The sequence below is a fragment of the Myxine glutinosa genome, chromosome 4 (genome assembly GCF_964187855.1).
Source record: "Myxine glutinosa chromosome 4, kmMyxGlut1.1, whole genome shotgun sequence".
NCBI classification, from domain to species: Eukaryota; Metazoa; Chordata; class Myxini; order Myxiniformes; family Myxinidae; genus Myxine; species Myxine glutinosa.
The window spans coordinates 67,325,284-67,340,233 of record NC_136264.1 but is presented as its reverse complement, the minus strand read 5'-3'; the positions used below and the strand labels follow the sequence as shown (position 1 = coordinate 67,340,233).

Sequence of the window (14,950 nt, the reverse complement as noted above, 5' to 3'; positions counted from 1 at the left end):
GATCCTCAGCTACCTCACAAGCATTCCCTGATCCTCAGCTACTCCACAAGCATTCCCTGATCTTCAGCTACTCCAGAGCATTCCCTGATTTTCAGCTACTCCACAAGCATTCCCTGATCTTCAGCTACTCCAGAGCATTCCCTGATCTTCAGCTACTCCACAAGCATTCCCTGATCTTCAGATACCTCACAAGCATTCCCTGATCTTCAGATACCTCACAAGCATTCCCTGATCTTCAGATACCTCACAAGCATTCCCTGATCTTCAGCTACCCCACAAGCATTCCCTGATCTTCAGCTACCCCACAAGCATTCCCTGATCTTCAGCTACCCCACAAGCATTCCCAGATCTTCAGCCACCCCACAAGCATTCCCTGATCTTCAGATACCTCATAACCATTCCCTGATCTTCAGCTACCTCACAAGCATTCCCTGATCCTCAGCTACTCCACAAGCATTCCCTGATCTTCAGCTACTCCACAAGCATTCCCTGATCCTCAGCTACTCCACAAGCATTCCCTGATCCTCAGCTACTCCACAAGCATTCCCTGATCCTCAGCTACTCCACAAGCATTCTCCCTGATCCTCAGCTACTCCACAAGCATTCCCTGATTTTCAGCTACTCCACAAGCATTCCCTGATTTTCAGCTACTCCACAAGCATTCCCTGATCTTCAGCTACTCCAGAGCATTCCCTGATCTTCAGCCACCCCACAAGCATTCCCTGATCTTCAGATACCTCATAACCATTCCCTGATCTTCAGCTACCTCACAAGCATTCCCTGATCCTCAGCTACTCCACAAGCATTCCCTGATCCTCAGCTACTCCACAAGCATTCCCTGATCCTCAGCTACTCCACAAGCATTCCCTGATTTTCAGCTACTCCACAAGCATTCCCTGATCTTCAGCTACTCCAGAGCATTCCCTGATCATCAGCTACTCCACAAGCATTCCCTGATCTTCAGCTACTCCACAAGCATTCCCTGATCTTCAGCTACTCCACAAGCATTCCCTGATCTTCAGATACCTCACAAGCATTCCCCGATCTTCAGATACCTCACAAGCATTACCCTGATCTTCAGCTACTCCACAAGCATTCCCTGATCTTCAGATACCTCACAAGCATTCCCTGATCTTCAGCCACCCCACAAGCATTCCCTGATCCTCAGCTACTCCACAAGCATTCCCTGATCCTCAGCTACTCCACAAGCATTCCCTGATCCTCAGCCACCCCACAAGCATTCCCTGATCCTCAGCTACTCCACAAGCATTCCCTGATCCTCAGCTACTCCACAAGCATTCCCTGATCCTCAGCTACTCCACAAGCATTCCCTGATCCTCAGCTACTCCACAAGCATTCCCTGATCCTCAGCGACTCCACAAGCATTCCCTGATCCTCAGATACTCCACAAGCATTCCCTGATCCTCAGCTACCCCACAAGCATTCCCTGATCCTCAGCAACTCCACAAGCATTCCCTGATCTTCAGCTACTCCACAAGCATTCCCTGATCCTCAGCTACTCCACAAGCATTCCCTGATCCTCAGCTACCTCACAAGCATTCCCTGATCTTCAGCTACCCCACAAGCATTCCCTGATCTTCAGATACCTCACAAGCATTCCCTGATCTTCAGATACCTCACAAGCATTCCCTGATCTTCAGCTACCCCACAAGCATTCCCTGAACTTCAGCTACCCCACAAGCATTCCCTGATCTTCAGCTACCCCACAAGCATTCCCTGATCTTCAGATACCTCACAAGCATTACCCTGATCTTCAGCTACTCCACAAGCATTCCCTGATCTTCAGATACCTCACAAGCATTCCCTGATCTTCAGATACCTCACAAGCATTCCCTGGTCTTCAGCTACTCCACAAGCATTCCCTGATCTTCAGATACCTCACAAGCATTCCCTGATCTTCAGATACTCCACAAGCATTCCCTGATCTTCAGATACCTCACAAGTATTCCCTGATATTCAGATACCACACAGGCATTCCCTGATCTTCAGATACCTCACAAGCATTCCCTGATCTTCTGCTACCTCACAAGCATTCCCTGATCTTCAGATACCTCACGAGCATTCCCTGATCTTCAGATACCTCACAAGCATTCCCTGATCTTCAGATACCTCACAAGCATTCCCTGATCTTCAGCTACCCCACAAGCATTCCCTGATCTTCAGCTAACCCACAGGCATTCCCTGATCTTCAGCTACCTCACAAGCATTCCCTGATCTTCAGCTACCCCACAAGCATTCCCAGATCCTCAGCTACCACACAAGCATTCCCTGATCTTCAGCTACCCCACAAGCATTCCCAGATCCTCAGCTACCCCACATGCATTCCCTGATCTTCAGCTACCCCACAAGCATTCCCAGATCCTCAGCTACCTCCCAAGCATTCCCTGATCTTCAGCTACCCCACAAGCATTCCCAGATCCTCAGCTACCTCACAAGCATTCCCTGATCCTCAGCTACCTCACAAGCATTCCCTGATCCTCAGCTACTCCACAAGCATTCCCTGATCCTCAGCTACTCCACAAGCATTCCCTGATCCTCAGCTACTCCACAAGCATTCCCTGATCCTCAGCTACTCCACAAGCATTCCCTGATCCTCAGCGACTCCACAAGCATTCCCTGATCCTCAGCTACTCCACAAGCATTCCCTGATCCTCAGCTACCCCACAAACATTCACTGATCCTCAGCAACTCCACAAGCATTCCCTGATCTTCAGCTACTCCACAAGCATTCCCTGATCCTCAGCTACTCCACAAGCATTCCCTGATCCTCAGCTACCTCACAAGCATTCCCTGATCTTCAGCTACCCCACAAGCATTCCCTGATCCTCAGCTACCTCACAAGCATTCCCTGATCCTCAGCTACTCCACAAGCATTCCCTGATCTTCAGCTACTCCAGAGCATTCCCTGATTTTCAGCTACTCCACAAGCATTCCCTGATCTTCAGCTACTCCAGAGCATTCCCTGATCTTCAGCTACTCCACAAGCATTCCCTGATCTTCAGATACCTCACAAGCATTCCCTGATCTTCAGATACCTCACAAGCATTCCCTGATCTTCAGCTACCCCACAAGCATTCCCTGATCTTCAGCTACCCCACAAGCATTCCCTGGTCTTCAGCTACCCCACAAGCATTCCCAGATCTTCAGCCACCCCACAAGCATTCCCTGATCTTCAGATACCTCATAACCATTCCCTGATCTTCAGATACCTCACAAGCATTCCCTGATCTTCAGATACCCCACAAGCATTCCCTGATCTTCAGCTACCCCACAAGCATTCCCTGATCTTCAGCTACCCCACAAGCATTCCCAGATCTTCAGATACCCCACAAGCATTCCCTGATCTTCAGATACCTCACAAGCATTCCCTGGTCTTCAGCTACTCCACAAGCATTCCCTGATCTTCAGATACCTCACAAGCATTCCCTGATCTTCAGATACTCCACAAGCATTCCCTGATCTTCAGATACCTCACAAGTATTCCCTGATATTCAGATACCACACAGGCATTCCCTGATCTTCAGATACCTCACAAGCATTCCCTGATCTTCTGCTACCTCACAAGCATTCCCTGATCTTCAGATACCTCACAAGCATTCCCTGATCTTCAGCTACCCCACGAGCATTCCCTGATCTTCAGATACCTCACAAGCATTCCCTGATCTTCAGATACCTCACAAGCATTCCCTGATCTTCAGCTACCCCACAAGCATTCCCTGATCTTCAGCTAACCCACAGGCATTCCCTGATCTTCAGCTACCTCACAAGCATTCCCTGATCTTCAGCTACCCCACAAGCATTCCCAGATCCTCAGCTACCACACAAGCATTCCCTGATCTTCAGCTACCCCACAAGCATTCCCAGATCCTCAGCTACCCCACAAGCATTCCCTGATCTTCAGCTACCCCACAAGCATTCCCAGATCCTCAGCTACCTCCCAAGCATTCCCTGATCTTCAGCTACCCCACAAGCATTCCCAGATCCTCAGCTACCTCACAAGCATTCCCTGATCCTCAGCTACCTCACAAGCATTCCCTGATCCTCAGCTACTCCACAAGCATTCCCTGATCCTCAGCTACTCCACAAGCATTCCCTGATCCTCAGCTACTCCACAAGCATTCGCTGATCCTCAGCTACTCCACAAGCATTCCCTGATCCTCAGCGACTCCACAAGCATTCCCTGATCCTCAGCTACTCCACAAGCATTCCCTGATCCTCAGCTACCCCACAAACATTCACTGATCCTCAGCAACTCCACAAGCATTCCCTGATCTTCAGCTACTCCACAAGCATTCCCTGATCCTCAGCTACTCCACAAGCATTCCCTGATCCTCAGCTACCTCACAAGCATTCCCTGATCTTCAGCTACCCCACAAGCATTCCCTGATCCTCAGCTACCTCACAAGCATTCCCTGATCCTCAGCTACTCCACAAGCATTCCCTGATCTTCAGCTACTCCAGAGCATTCCCTGATTTTCAGCTACTCCACAAGCATTCCCTGATCTTCAGCTACTCCAGAGCATTCCCTGATCTTCAGCTACTCCACAAGCATTCCCTGATCTTCAGATACCTCACAAGCATTCCCTGATCTTCAGATACCTCACAAGCATTCCCTGATCTTCAGCTACCCCACAAGCATTCCCTGATCTTCAGCTACCCCACAAGCATTCCCTGGTCTTCAGCTACCCCACAAGCATTCCCAGATCTTCAGCCACCCCACAAGCATTCCCTGATCTTCAGATACCTCATAACCATTCCCTGATCTTCAGCTACCCCACAAGCATTCCCTGATCTTCAGATACCCCACAAGCATTCCCTGATCTTCAGCTACCCCACAAGCATTCCCTGATCTTCAGCTACCCCACAAGCATTCCCAGATCTTCAGCCACCCCACAAGCATTCCCTGATCTTCAGATACCTCATAACCATTCCCTGATCTTCAGCTACCCTACAAGCATTCCCTGATCTTCAGCTACCCCACAAGCATTCCCTGATCTTCAGCTACCCCACAAGCATTCCCTGATCTTCAGCTACCCCACAAGCATTCCCAGATCTTCAGCTACCCCACAAGCATTCCCTGATCTTCAGCTACCTCACAAGCATTCCCTGATCCTCAGCTACCTCACAAGCATTCCCTGATACTCAGCTACTCCACAAGCATTCCCTGATCTTCAGCTACTCCAGAGCATTCCCTGATTTTCAGCTACTCCACAAGCATTCCCTGATCTTCAGCTACTCCAGAGCATTCCCTGATCTTCAGCTACTCCACAAGCATTCCCTGATCTTCAGATACCTCACAAGCATTCCCTGATCTTCAGATACCTCACAAGCATTCCCTGATCTTCAGATACCTCACAAGCATTCCCTGATCTTCAGCTACCCCACAAGCATTCCCTGATCTTCAGCTACCCCACAAGCATTCCCTGATCTTCAGCTACCCCACAAGCATTCCCAGATCTTCAGCCACCCCACAAGCATTCCCTGATCTTCAGATACCTCATAACCATTCCCTGATCTTCAGCTACCTCACAAGCATTCCCTGATCCTCAGCTACTCCACAAGCATTCCCTGATCTTCAGCTACTCCACAAGCATTCCCTGATCCTCAGCTACTCCACAAGCATTCCCTGATCCTCAGCTACTCCACAAGCATTCCCTGATCCTCAGCTACTCCACAAGCATTCTCCCTGATCCTCAGCTACTCCACAAGCATTCCCTGATTTTCAGCTACTCCACAAGCATTCCATGATTTTCAGCTACCCCACAAGCATTCCCTGATCTTCAGCTACTCCAGAGCATTCCCTGATCTTCAGCCACCCCACAAGCATTCCCTGATCTTCAGATACCTCATAACCATTCCCTGATCTTCAGCTACCTCACAAGCATTCCCTGATCCTCAGCTACTCCACAAGCATTCCCTGATCCTCAGCTACTCCACAAGCATTCCCTGATCCTCAGCTACTCCACAAGCATTCCCTGATTTTCAGCTACTCCACAAGCATTCCCTGATCTTCAGCTACTCCAGAGCATTCCCTGATCTTCAGCTACTCCACAAGCATTCCCTGATCTTCAGCTACTCCACAAGCATTCCCTGATCTTCAGCTACTCCACAAGCATTCCCTGATCTTCAGATACCTCACAAGCATTCCCTGATCTTCAGATACCTCACAAGCATTACCCTGATCTTCAGCTACTCCACAAGCATTCCCTGATCTTCAGATACCTCACAAGCATTCCCTGATCTTCAGATACCTCACAAGCATTCCCTGATCTTCAGCTACTCCACAAGCATTCCCTGATCTTCAGCTACTCCACAAGCATTCCCTGATCTTCAGATACCTCACAAGCATTCCCTGATCTTCAGCTAACCCACAGGCATTCCCTGATCTTCAGCTACCTCACAAGCATTCCCTGATCTTCAGCTACCCCACAAGCATTCCCTGATCTTCAGCTACCCCACAAGCATTCCCAGATCCTCAGCTACCACACAAGCATTCCCTGATCTTCAGCTACCCCACAAGCATTCCCAGATCCTCAGCTACCCCACAAGCATTCCCTGATCTTCAGCTACCCCACAAGCATTCCCAGATCCTCAGCTACCTCCCAAGCATTCCCTGATCTTCAGCTACCCCACAAGCATTCCCAGATCCTCAGCTACCACACAAGCATTCCCTGATCTTCAGCTACCCCACAGGCATTCCCTGATCCTCAGCTACTCCACAAGCATTCCCTGATCCTCAGCTACTCCACAAGCATTCTCCCTGATCCTCAGCTACTCCACAAGCATTCCCTGATTTTCAGCTACTCCACAAGCATTCCCTGATTTTCAGCTACTCCACAAGCATTCCCTGATCTTCAGCTACTCCAGAGCATTCCCTGATCTTCAGCCACCCCACAAGCATTCCCTGATCTTCAGATACCTCATAACCATTCCCTGATCTTCAGCTACCTCACAAGCATTCCCTGATCCTCAGCTACTCCACAAGCATTCCCTGATCCTCAGCTACTCCACAAGCATTCCCTGATCCTCAGCTACTCCACAAGCATTCCCTGATTTTCAGCTACTCCACAAGCATTCCCTGATCTTCAGCTACTCCAGAGCATTCCCTGATCTTCAGCTACTCCACAAGCATTCCCTGATCTTCAGCTACTCCACAAGCATTCCCTGATCTTCAGCTACTCCACAAGCATTCCCTGATCTTCAGATACCTCACAAGCATTCCCCGATCTTCAGATACCTCACAAGCATTACCCTGATCTTCAGCTACTCCACAAGCATTCCCTGATCTTCAGATACCTCACAAGCATTCCCTGATCTTCAGCCACCCCACAAGCATTCCCTGATCCTCAGCTACTCCACAAGCATTCCCTGATCCTCAGCTACTCCACAAGCATTCCCTGATCCTCAGCCACCCCACAAGCATTCCCTGATCCTCAGCTACTCCACAAGCATTCCCTGATCCTCAGCTACTCCACAAGCATTCCCTGATCCTCAGCTACTCCACAAGCATTCCCTGATCCTCAGCTACTCCACAAGCATTCCCTGATCCTCAGCGACTCCACAAGCATTCCCTGATCCTCAGATACTCCACAAGCATTCCCTGATCCTCAGCTACCCCACAAGCATTCCCTGATCCTCAGCAACTCCACAAGCATTCCCTGATCTTCAGCTACTCCACAAGCATTCCCTGATCCTCAGCTACTCCACAAGCATTCCCTGATCCTCAGCTACCTCACAAGCATTCCCTGATCTTCAGCTACCCCACAAGCATTCCCTGATCTTCAGATACCTCACAAGCATTCCCTGATCTTCAGATACCTCACAAGCATTCCCTGATCTTCAGCTACCCCACAAGCATTCCCTGAACTTCAGCTACCCCACAAGCATTCCCTGATCTTCAGCTACCCCACAAGCATTCCCTGATCTTCAGATACCTCACAAGCATTACCCTGATCTTCAGCTACTCCACAAGCATTCCCTGATCTTCAGATACCTCACAAGCATTCCCTGATCTTCAGATACCTCACAAGCATTCCCTGGTCTTCAGCTACTCCACAAGCATTCCCTGATCTTCAGATACCTCACAAGCATTCCCTGATCTTCAGATACTCCACAAGCATTCCCTGATCTTCAGATACCTCACAAGTATTCCCTGATATTCAGATACCACACAGGCATTCCCTGATCTTCAGATACCTCACAAGCATTCCCTGATCTTCTGCTACCTCACAAGCATTCCCTGATCTTCAGATACCTCACAAGCATTCCCTGATCTTCAGCTACCCCACGAGCATTCCCTGATCTTCAGATACCTCACAAGCATTCCCTGATCTTCAGATACCTCACAAGCATTCCCTGATCTTCAGCTACCCCACAAGCATTCCCTGATCTTCAGCTAACCCACAGGCATTCCCTGATCTTCAGCTACCTCACAAGCATTCCCTGATCTTCAGCTACCCCACAAGCATTCCCAGATCCTCAGCTACCACACAAGCATTCCCTGATCTTCAGCTACCCCACAAGCATTCCCAGATCCTCAGCTACCCCACAAGCATTCCCTGATCTTCAGCTACCCCACAAGCATTCCCAGATCCTCAGCTACCTCCCAAGCATTCCCTGATCTTCAGCTACCCCACAAGCATTCCCAGATCCTCAGCTACCTCACAAGCATTCCCTGATCCTCAGCTACCTCACAAGCATTCCCTGATCCTCAGCTACTCCACAAGCATTCCCTGATCCTCAGCTACTCCACAAGCATTCCCTGATCCTCAGCTACTCCACAAGCATTCCCTGATCCTCAGCTACTCCACAAGCATTCCCTGATCCTCAGCGACTCCACAAGCATTCCCTGATCCTCAGCTACTCCACAAGCATTCCCTGATCCTCAGCTACCCCACAAACATTCACTGATCCTCAGCAACTCCACAAGCATTCCCTGATCTTCAGCTACTCCACAAGCATTCCCTGATCCTCAGCTACTCCACAAGCATTCCCTGATCCTCAGCTACCTCACAAGCATTCCCTGATCTTCAGCTACCCCACAAGCATTCCCTGATCCTCAGCTACCTCACAAGCATTCCCTGATCCTCAGCTACTCCACAAGCATTCCCTGATCTTCAGCTACTCCAGAGCATTCCCTGATTTTCAGCTACTCCACAAGCATTCCCTGATCTTCAGCTACTCCAGAGCATTCCCTGATCTTCAGATACCTCACAAGCATTCCCTGATCTTCAGATACCTCACAAGCATTCCCTGATCTTCAGCTACCCCACAAGCATTCCCTGATCTTCAGCTACCCCACAAGCATTCCCTGGTCTTCAGCTACCCCACAAGCATTCCCAGATCTTCAGCCACCCCACAAGCATTCCCTGATCTTCAGATACCTCATAACCATTCCCTGATCTTCAGATACCTCACAAGCATTCCCTGATCTTCAGCTACCCCACAAGCATTCCCTGATCTTCAGATACCCCACAAGCATTCCCTGATCTTCAGCTACCCCACAAGCATTCCCTGATCTTCAGCTACCCCACAAGCATTCCCAGATCTTCAGCCACCCCACAAGCATTCCCTGATCTTCAGATACCTCATAACCATTCCCTGATCTTCAGCTACCCTACAAGCATTCCCTGATCTTCAGCTACCCCACAAGCATTCCCTGATCTTCAGCTACCCCACAAGCATTCCCTGATCTTCAGCTACCCCACAAGCATTCCCAGATCTTCAGCTACCCCACAAGCATTCCCTGATCTTCAGCTACCTCACAAGCATTCCCTGATCCTCAGCTACCTCACAAGCATTCCCTGATACTCAGCTACTCCACAAGCATTCCCTGATCTTCAGCTACTCCAGAGCATTCCCTGATTTTCAGCTACTCCACAAGCATTCCCTGATCTTCAGCTACTCCAGAGCATTCCCTGATCTTCAGCTACTCCACAAGCATTCCCTGATCTTCAGATACCTCACAAGCATTCCCTGATCTTCAGATACCTCACAAGCATTCCCTGATCTTCAGATACCTCACAAGCATTCCCTGATCTTCAGCTACCCCACAAGCATTCGCTGATCTTCAGCTACCCCACAAGCATTCCCTGATCTTCAGCTACCCCACAAGCATTCCCAGATCTTCAGCCACCCCACAAGCATTCCCTGATCTTCAGATACCTCATAACCATTCCCTGATCTTCAGCTACCTCACAAGCATTCCCTGATCCTCAGCTACTCCACAAGCATTCCCTGATCTTCAGCTACTCCACAAGCATTCCCTGATCCTCAGCTACTCCACAAGCATTCCCTGATCCTCAGCTACTCCACAAGCATTCCCTGATCCTCAGCTACTCCACAAGCATTCTCCCTGATCCTCAGCTACTCCACAAGCATTCCCTGATTTTCAGCTACTCCACAAGCATTCCATGATTTTCAGCTACCCCACAAGCATTCCCTGATCTTCAGCTACTCCAGAGCATTCCCTGATCTTCAGCCACCCCACAAGCATTCCCTGATCTTCAGATACCTCATAACCATTCCCTGATCTTCAGCTACCTCACAAGCATTCCCTGATCCTCAGCTACTCCACAAGCATTCCCTGATCCTCAGCTACTCCACAAGCATTCCCTGATCCTCAGCTACTCCACAAGCATTCCCTGATTTTCAGCTACTCCACAAGCATTCCCTGATCTTCAGCTACTCCAGAGCATTCCCTGATCTTCAGCTACTCCACAAGCATTCCCTGATCTTCAGCTACTCCACAAGCATTCCCTGATCTTCAGCTACTCCACAAGCATTCCCTGATCTTCAGATACCTCACAAGCATTCCCTGATCTTCAGATACCTCACAAGCATTCCCTGATCTTCAGCTACTCCACAAGCATTCCCTGATCTTCAGCTACTCCACAAGCATTCCCTGATCTTCAGATACCTCACAAGCATTCCCTGATCTTCAGCTAACCCACAGGCATTCCCTGATCTTCAGCTACCTCACAAGCATTCCCTGATCTTCAGCTACCCCACAAGCATTCCCTGATCTTCAGCTACCCCACAAGCATTCCCAGATCCTCAGCTACCACACAAGCATTCCCTGATCTTCAGCTACCCCACAAGCATTCCCAGATCCTCAGCTACTCCACAAGCATTCCCTGATCCTCAGCGACTCCAGAGCATTCCCTGATCCTCAGCGACTCCACAAGCATTCCCTGATCCTCAGCTACTCCACAAGCATTCCCTGATCCTCAGCTACCCCACAAACATTCACTGATCCTCAGCAACTCCACAAGCATTCCCTGATCTTCAGCTACTCCACAAGCATTCCCTGATCCTCAGCTACTCCACAAGCATTCCCTGATCCTCAGCTACCTCACAAGCATTCCCTGATCTTCAGCTACCCCACAAGCATTCCCTGATCCTCAGCTACCTCACAAGCATTCCCTGATCCTCAGCTACTCCACAAGCATTCCCTGATCTTCAGCTACTCCAGAGCATTCCCTGATTTTCAGCTACTCCACAAGCATTCCCTGATCTTCAGCTACTCCAGAGCATTCCCTGATCTTCAGCTACTCCACAAGCATTCCCTGATCTTCAGATACCTCACAAGCATTCCCTGATCTTCAGATACCTCACAAGCATTCCCTGATCTTCAGCTACCCCACAAGCATTCCCTGATCTTCAGCTACCCCACAAGCATTCCCTGGTCTTCAGCTACCCCACAAGCATTCCCAGATCTTCAGCCACCCCACAAGCATTCCCTGATCTTCAGATACCTCATAACCATTCCCTGATCTTCAGCTACCCCACAAGCATTCCCTGATCTTCAGATACCCCACAAGCATTCCCTGATCTTCAGCTACCCCACAAGCATTCCCTGATCTTCAGCTACCCCACAAGCATTCCCAGATCTTCAGCCACCCCACAAGCATTCCCTGATCTTCAGATACCTCATAACCATTCCCTGATCTTCAGCTACCCTACAAGCATTCCCTGATCTTCAGCTACCCCACAAGCATTCCCTGATCTTCAGCTACCCCACAAGCATTCCCTGATCTTCAGCTACCCCACAAGCATTCCCAGATCTTCAGCTACCCCACAAGCATTCCCTGATCTTCAGCTACCTCACAAGCATTCCCTGATCCTCAGCTACCTCACAAGCATTCCCTGATACTCAGCTACTCCACAAGCATTCCCTGATCTTCAGCTACTCCAGAGCATTCCCTGATTTTCAGCTACTCCACAAGCATTCCCTGATCTTCAGCTACTCCAGAGCATTCCCTGATCTTCAGCTACTCCACAAGCATTCCCTGATCTTCAGATACCTCACAAGCATTCCCTGATCTTCAGATACCTCACAAGCATTCCCTGATCTTCAGATACCTCACAAGCATTCCCTGATCTTCAGCTACCCCACAAGCATTCCCTGATCTTCAGCTACCCCACAAGCATTCCCTGATCTTCAGCTACCCCACAAGCATTCCCAGATCTTCAGCCACCCCACAAGCATTCCCTGATCTTCAGATACCTCATAACCATTCCCTGATCTTCAGCTACCTCACAAGCATTCCCTGATCCTCAGCTACTCCACAAGCATTCCCTGATCTTCAGCTACTCCACAAGCATTCCCTGATCCTCAGCTACTCCACAAGCATTCCCTGATCCTCAGCTACTCCACAAGCATTCCCTGATCCTCAGCTACTCCACAAGCATTCTCCCTGATCCTCAGCTACTCCACAAGCATTCCCTGATTTTCAGCTACTCCACAAGCATTCCATGATTTTCAGCTACCCCACAAGCATTCCCTGATCTTCAGCTACTCCAGAGCATTCCCTGATCTTCAGCCACCCCACAAGCATTCCCTGATCTTCAGATACCTCATAACCATTCCCTGATCTTCAGCTACCTCACAAGCATTCCCTGATCCTCAGCTACTCCACAAGCATTCCCTGATCCTCAGCTACTCCACAAGCATTCCCTGATCCTCAGCTACTCCACAAGCATTCCCTGATTTTCAGCTACTCCACAAGCATTCCCTGATCTTCAGCTACTCCAGAGCATTCCCTGATCTTCAGCTACTCCACAAGCATTCCCTGATCTTCAGCTACTCCACAAGCATTCCCTGATCTTCAGCTACTCCACAAGCATTCCCTGATCTTCAGATACCTCACAAGCATTCCCTGATCTTCAGATACCTCACAAGCATTACCCTGATCTTCAGCTACTCCACAAGCATTCCCTGATCTTCAGATACCTCACAAGCATTCCCTGATCTTCAGATACCTCACAAGCATTCCCTGATCTTCAGCTACTCCACAAGCATTCCCTGATCTTCAGCTACTCCACAAGCATTCCCTGATCTTCAGATACCTCACAAGCATTCCCTGATCTTCAGCTAACCCACAGGCATTCCCTGATCTTCAGCTACCTCACAAGCATTCCCTGATCTTCAGCTACCCCACAAGCATTCCCTGATCTTCAGCTACCCCACAAGCATTCCCAGATCCTCAGCTACCACACAAGCATTCCCTGATCTTCAGCTACCCCACAAGCATTCCCAGATCCTCAGCTACCCCACAAGCATTCCCTGATCTTCAGCTACCCCACAAGCATTCCCAGATCCTCAGCTACCTCCCAAGCATTCCCTGATCTTCAGCTACCCCACAAGCATTCCCAGATCCTCAGCTACCACACAAGCATTCCCTGATCTTCAGCTACCCCACAGGCATTCCCTGATCCTCAGCTACTCCACAAGCATTCCCTGATCCTCAGCTACTCCACAAGCATTCTCCCTGATCCTCAGCTACTCCACAAGCATTCCCTGATTTTCAGCTACTCCACAAGCATTCCCTGATTTTCAGCTACTCCACAAGCATTCCCTGATCTTCAGCTACTCCAGAGCATTCCCTGATCTTCAGCCACCCCACAAGCATTCCCTGATCTTCAGATACCTCATAACCATTCCCTGATCTTCAGCTACCTCACAAGCATTCCCTGATCCTCAGCTACTCCACAAGCATTCCCTGATCCTCAGCTACTCCACAAGCATTCCCTGATCCTCAGCTACTCCACAAGCATTCCCTGATTTTCAGCTACTCCACAAGCATTCCCTGATCTTCAGCTACTCCAGAGCATTCCCTGATCTTCAGCTACTCCACAAGCATTCCCTGATCTTCAGCTACTCCACAAGCATTCCCTGATCTTCAGCTACTCCACAAGCATTCCCTGATCTTCAGATACCTCACAAGCATTCCCCGATCTTCAGATACCTCACAAGCATTACCCTGATCTTCAGCTACTCCACAAGCATTCCCTGATCTTCAGATACCTCACAAGCATTCCCTGATCTTCAGCCATCCCACAAGCATTCCCTGATCCTCAGCTACTCCACAAGCATTCCCTGATCCTCAGCTACTCCACAAGCATTCTCCCTGATCCTCAGCTACTCCACAAGCATTCCCTGATTTTCAGCTACTCCACAAGCATTCCCTGATTTTCAGCTACTCCACAAGCATTCCCTGATCTTCAGCTACTCCAGAGCATTCCCTGATCTTCAGCCACCCCACAAGCATTCCCTGATCTTCAGATACCTCATAACCATTCCCTGATCTTCAGCTACCTCACAAGCATTCCCTGATCCTCAGCTACTCCACAAGCATTCCCTGATCCTCAGCTACTCCACAAGCATTCCCTGATCCTCAGCTACTCCACAAGCATTCCCTGATTTTCAGCTACTCCACAAGCATTCCCTGATCTTCAGCTACTCCAGAGCATTCCCTGATCTTCAGCTACTCCACAAGCATTCCCTGATCTTCAGCTACTCCACAAGCATTCCCTGATCCTCAGCCACCCCACAAGCATTCCCTGATCCTCAGCTACTCCACAAGCATTCCCTGATCCTCAGCTACTCCACAAGCATTCCCTGATCCTCAGCTACTCCACAAGCATT

General features: G+C 49.6%; 1 protein-coding gene across 1 annotated transcript in view; it reads right to left on the bottom strand.

Moving 5' to 3' along the window:
• LOC137425864 (endothelin-converting enzyme 2) overlaps nucleotides 1–14,950 on the bottom strand; it is a 98,813-nt gene that overhangs the window by 22,007 nt on the left and 61,856 nt on the right. The gene's annotated exons all lie outside the window — the stretch shown is intronic.